Source organism: Protopterus annectens, chromosome 10.part0 (genome assembly GCF_019279795.1).
Source record: "Protopterus annectens isolate FY-2018-M chromosome 10.part0, PAN1.0, whole genome shotgun sequence".
NCBI lineage: Eukaryota > Metazoa > Chordata > Ceratodontiformes > Protopteridae > Protopterus > Protopterus annectens.
This window is the reverse complement of record NC_056744.1, coordinates 687,065,214-687,071,213: the sequence shown is the minus strand read 5'-3', so window position 1 is coordinate 687,071,213 and position 6,000 is coordinate 687,065,214.

The following is a 6,000-nucleotide window of genomic DNA, read 5'->3' as shown; positions in this document are numbered from 1 at the left end:
AAAAAAAAGGAACAGGCCAAAAATATGAGCCAATTATCTGGACATTCTGTGAAAATCTGTACAGTTGAGAGGTATGATTTATGCATACAGCTTATTACCACTGCCAGGATTCGAACCATGGCCGTGTGTGCTAAAAATACAACAATTTGAGCCTTATCAGAGTAAGCTATTTAGAAATGGCTGTCTGTTTTATCTGTGTTTTCTGTCTAAGTCTCTCTTGGTTGTACACTCAGACCTTATACTTACAACAGTCGTATACAGACATTCCTAGACATATTTTTTATGTAGCACAGTGTGGGTAAAAGTGGTTAACACAACATTACTATTCAGAGACTGCAACACCAAATGCCATACAATACCAGAGTAAACACAACCAGTCTTGGATTTAGAACTTTATTGCCAGGCAGTTACAGTTTTATTGAAACATCACTTATATGGGACTATTTCTGTCATATTGTCTGGTTTATTTAGTGCAACCAGTGCACATTTTTTTTATACTGCCAGGTGACTTTCTACTACTTTATATTTATTTGGTATGACTACTACAAGCAGGATTGTTACTCACCAGCCTCATGACGCAGCCTTTGCAGCCTACTAACATGGGCTTCCTGATTCACAGCCTGCTCAGCTGCAGCTGCAAAGGGAATAGAGAAATATTTAGCCATACCTATCCATCACATACACAGGCTGGACTTTGGTAAACAGTTATTGATATGAATACTTACACACTGCTGGGACATCACCCCTCTGTCTTGCTTCTTGGACCGACTCGTCCAAGAGCTACCTCTTTCTCCACTTCAAGTCAGCATAGTGCTACCAGAGCTGTTCCCCAGTCTGAGGGATACCAGTGGCACTGTTGAGATCACGGGCAAGACGGTCTTAGGCTTCCTGTTTATATTGGGAGCCCTGGTACTGGCCCTGCAGCAGTCTCTCATTGTGGTTATTTACTAGGAGTCTTACCATGACCTTGGACTCCTGTATGCCCCGGCGCTGCACCCGGAAGTGCATGCCCTCACCAAAACCTGTCATACTGCCTATGTGGGAAGCTGCAATCAGTTATGAGCTGTATTCCCACCTGTGGGGTTTAAATACGTCCAATTTCCCACCCTTTGCCATGATTGGATGGTTTTGAATATGCTGAGCTAAGCTAAGCTACAGGCAAACCTGCTTAGCTAAGGTTGGCAGTGCTTAAAGTGACATATTCAGCACTGCTTACTAATAGGCAAATCCACTTAGCTAGGCTACTCATTTCTTAGCAGTCATATTTACACAGTGCTTACACCTGGTAAGCAGAGGTGTGCAATGCTTAACATTGCTTATTTTTTATTTTATAGACTATTTGCTGTATGGGACTGATTCATCATTCATTACATATTATAAAATTGTTTGCTGTCTCTGACATCCCCCAATGTGTTTTCATGACATTTATTCATGTGTGACTATACTGTATGGGATATTTGTGTTCATATGGGGGTTTCACAACTTTATTAAACAGACACCTCACATCTGGACCTGCTACAGTACTCTGATTAACAGATATATGTTATTTAGTAGCTAATTATAAAAAAAATGTTTATGTACTGCTTTCCCATGTAAAATGCACACTAGTAAATGTGGGAATGGCTGTTTACAAAGTATACACTCTAACCACTACACTATTGCAGTACTGTTTAAGTTGGATGTCTCTTGCTATTTAACTTCTTGTGCTGTTTAAGCTGGACTAAGAGTAGCTAAGCAATGGGCACACCTTAATAGCTACACTTAAACTCTATCGCATTTATAAAAAATATATATATTTGTGTTTTTTTATTTGTACCCTCCAGAATATCCCTTCTAATGCTGAAATTGTTATTATATCAACTTTCTGCTTTGTGGGATGATTGTCCTCATTGGCTTTGTCCACATTTCTTACTCTGATGGGTTGGGAGGTGTGCACTATGTGGTTATACTAAGTGTGTTATTCTATCAACTTTTGCCTTGGTAGGGACAATTGTCCCTCATGGCTTTGACCAGATTTCTTATCCTGATGGGTTGGGGGTGTTACGAGCATTCTCGCTCATTTTAAATTGCCAAAAGGGAATTCTGGAGTGCAGGGGGCATGTATATTGTGAGAGCTCTGCTCTCAGACACCCTCCCGGGCTCATACATGGAACCATGTCTGTTTTGGAGCACGGCAGTGCGCCTTCATACATATGCATGGGGCACTGCAGTGCTGAACAGGAATGGATCCTGATGCTTGCTGAATCCGGGGGTTTGTCTTTAACAAGTATATTGAAACTGAGGCAGCCTAGGTTATAATTTGTTTTATTTGAGTTTTGCTTTTATATGAGATAGTTATTATAAGTTTACATGAGTTTATAAAAGGTCTGTGTGTTATTTGGGAGGGTGGCCTAATGGTTAAGGTGTTTGCCTTACAAACACAAGATGCAGGGTTTGACTCCTCACAAAGGATAATTGGCTAAGCTTAAAATGGCCCACAAGGGCAGTTAGCCTAGTATGAACCTATAACAAATATTTTTATTTTTTCTATTGGTTGATTTATCACTTTAAATGTTTTTAGCCAATTGCATTGGGTTTTACATATCATGTGATTTTCAATTGTGTTATAAATCAGGTATTAGTAACATTATTGTTTATTGTATTCCACATATGCCAGTGCGATTCTAAACTACATCATGTGCACACAACACAACTCAAATGTGAGAAATAGCAGTGCTGGCTCCATTTTTGAAATCTTCACCACATATATTATGGACTCAAAGGATTTCAAGCAAATACTAGGGATTACAGCAAAATCTATAGCAAAATGAAAAAAAATATATATAAAATGTAACCTGCTGGTAACTTTCTGCAATAGGCAGCAGTGATTCAAGCCATAAATAAGGCTGTGGTGGTGTATCCTAGAAGATAGCCAGGTAGAGTTAGAGCAAGACTGCAAATAAACCAGTTGTCAGACCAGAACACAGTAGACAGATATCATCTAGACAGACTAATGGTGCAGGCTGTCTGTAATATTTCTGTGCCACACATGTTTGTACAGAACGTGTGAGGAAACACCATCTTCCTAAAAAACAAAGTGTGTCTCAGCCTAGGTCTACTTACATATGTGACTTTCCAGACACATATGGGGGATGCTGTGGGAATACCACAGACAGCTGCTAACCACACTCTGGCAAAATTCCTGGAACCAATATGCAGCATTGACTACATACACTTTACATCCACACCCACGGAGTGGACAACTGTAATGCACTAGTTTTATAACATAGCACACTTTCCCCATGTACTCAGTGCAACAGATTGCATGCATATATCTATGAAGACAAAGCTAGGTTCAGACCACCAATAAATGTTTTCCTTGCTATTCAACTTCTACCAATATTACATGACTGTGGGGCTGTCTTTGTGGAGCAGGGGGATACAGCCCTGGAAATTACTAGGATAAATAGGACCTGCTGAAGAGATAGGTATGTATCACAGATACTAACCTGTCTATGGAACAGGCTCCCCATCAATGTGAAGCAGAGTTCCTCCCTAACCCAATTCAAGTGCAACTTGGACAACTGGATGGGAAACTGGACATTCATCCTTGGTTTGGCACCTATGTCTCTAATGAACACAGGTAACATGTAAATGGTTAATCTCCCGAGCCCATGCTTACACTTATTAAGGGTATCAGAACTTGTCAAGAGATTTGGGATGCAAGGCTAGGCTTAAAAAGGCCCTTGTGATCACTAGCCTAGTAAACACCTATGAATCTATGAGTCACCTATGAACCTATGTCTGAACACATCCAGGAGTGCACTGCAATACACACCTGAGAAGGTAGCACAGATGAATACTGTGTGTGCCATGCTTCACAATCTGCTAACTCGAGCACATGGCAGTCTTCCAGCTGCATGTGTGGGTGAACTACCCCAAGAACCACAAATGTCATAAGAGAACATGCCACAATTATCAGAGGAAGATCAGGACATAGAGGACAGAAGTCACAGGTATAGATGATGTAGGGTGTGACTACAAGTGCAGGATCAGGCTACACATCAGTGTCTGACCCAAACATTTAAGGCATGACAAGACACACATACATGAATACACAGATGGAAAAGTGATATCCAGGTGTTGCCCCATGAAGGCAACACAAATTGCATCTAATGGCAAGTATCCAATTGACATACACACTGAGCGTCACACATAATTCTAACAAACTCCAACATGAACTTATGCAAAAGTATTAAAAAAACATGAATTCGGGACACAACTGACAAAGGTATGCATTCACACTCAGTTTGTTGTATCACTATATGGTAAACAATAAGGGACACACATTAATTCTATACTTACATATCTGTACAATAGCATAACATGAAAAAAGAGAAAGGATTAATGACATAATGCAGACATTTTTATTTCAAAAACACATATAACAGTACACTGGTATTGAAATAATATGAGGCAACTATGTGTACTACACTATTGGACACACTCTAATGCAGTCTTGGTCAACCTCGCTGACATCTCACACCATGGTCCTCCCTGCTGTGACCACGTACAGACACATCCTGCCCTGGTTGATCCACAAAGGAGACCATGTTGAGATGAAAGATCATGACTGCAAGCTGAAGGCCTTGTGATGGATGGGACCTCAGTAGATGGGCCAGCGGTTGACATCTGTGTAGGTTGGACCACAGACAGGGACAATTAATGCCCAATGGTGGTTCTGTTGACAAGTTGCCTGCCTCTCACAGGTTGTAATCTGCTGTGCGTAGTCATGGAATGCAAAATCTTGCTTGTAGTACAAGACTGCTTCAGTTCTGCATATGTCAGGGTTTCCACCAACTGTGCCACAGCTAGCAGACTCTCATTCTGAGTGGCCAATGCAGTCATATTCTCACTATGTCTGCACTCTTGTCCTTCATGCATGACACGTAGCTGGTGTGCCACATGATCTGTGGCACAAGCAAGTGCACAGATGTCTGAATGATGCCGTTGCTGTGACCATTCATTTGCCTGCAACAGGAAGAGGTCACCCTCTGACACCTGGTTATGTACAACATCTGCTTACCTACATTTACAGTGACACCCTGTGTCTGGTTATGTGGATTTGCCAGCAGCAGTACTCCCAATTGTGGTGTGTTGATCAATGACCTCACCCTGTTCAATGTCCACTGTGCCATCACTCTCTCAATGTGATGATGAGTGGACCTCCACAACTGAGGATACATTCAGTGCAACATCAGTGTCAGCCTTATGAAAGGATTCTTCAAACAACTCAAGGTCCCCTGAGCCTGGGGGCATATTACCATGCTGAGACACATCATGATCACTGGATGGGCTACCGGATAATAAAGACAGTTGATGTGGCACAAGATACAAAGACACACATCAGGACAATGAGCCTGCAATACATGATGAATATCAATGACACTTGGCATATATATTTTACTGCAGTGTACTGTATGTATGTTTCATGGAATGAACATACCATAACTGTATAATCTATTAACATGGCTAAAATACATGACATATGTGATGCATAAAAAATAAAAATACTCCTGGTAAAAACTCATAGGATGATGTTGTTGTTCCACTGGGGTGAACTTCAACTAGTGTAGGGAAAGAAACACATTACAGATCACATCATTCACACCATTAATCAGGTGAACACAGTGAAAATATACAGAATGTGTGATATACTCACAGAAAGGCACACAAGTATGCTTACAAGTGATAAGAGCATGGTTTCAACAGCCTCTAGAACAAACGCAGACAGCATGCTGCACGTGGTAAGCAGAAGCAGGCCTAAGCACATGGTAGCTGCAACCCCTGTGGGATTCCCTGGGAGATTCCATAACTTTCTAGCAAGTTCTAAGACTAGCTCATCAAATTTGACATGATCAGTGCAGTATAAGGGTGAGTCAGCAAAACCCAGATCAAGTCTTATTGTTAACTGTCATAGTTGTGCAGTCAGGGCAGCCACGGTGGTGCAGCGGTTAGTGT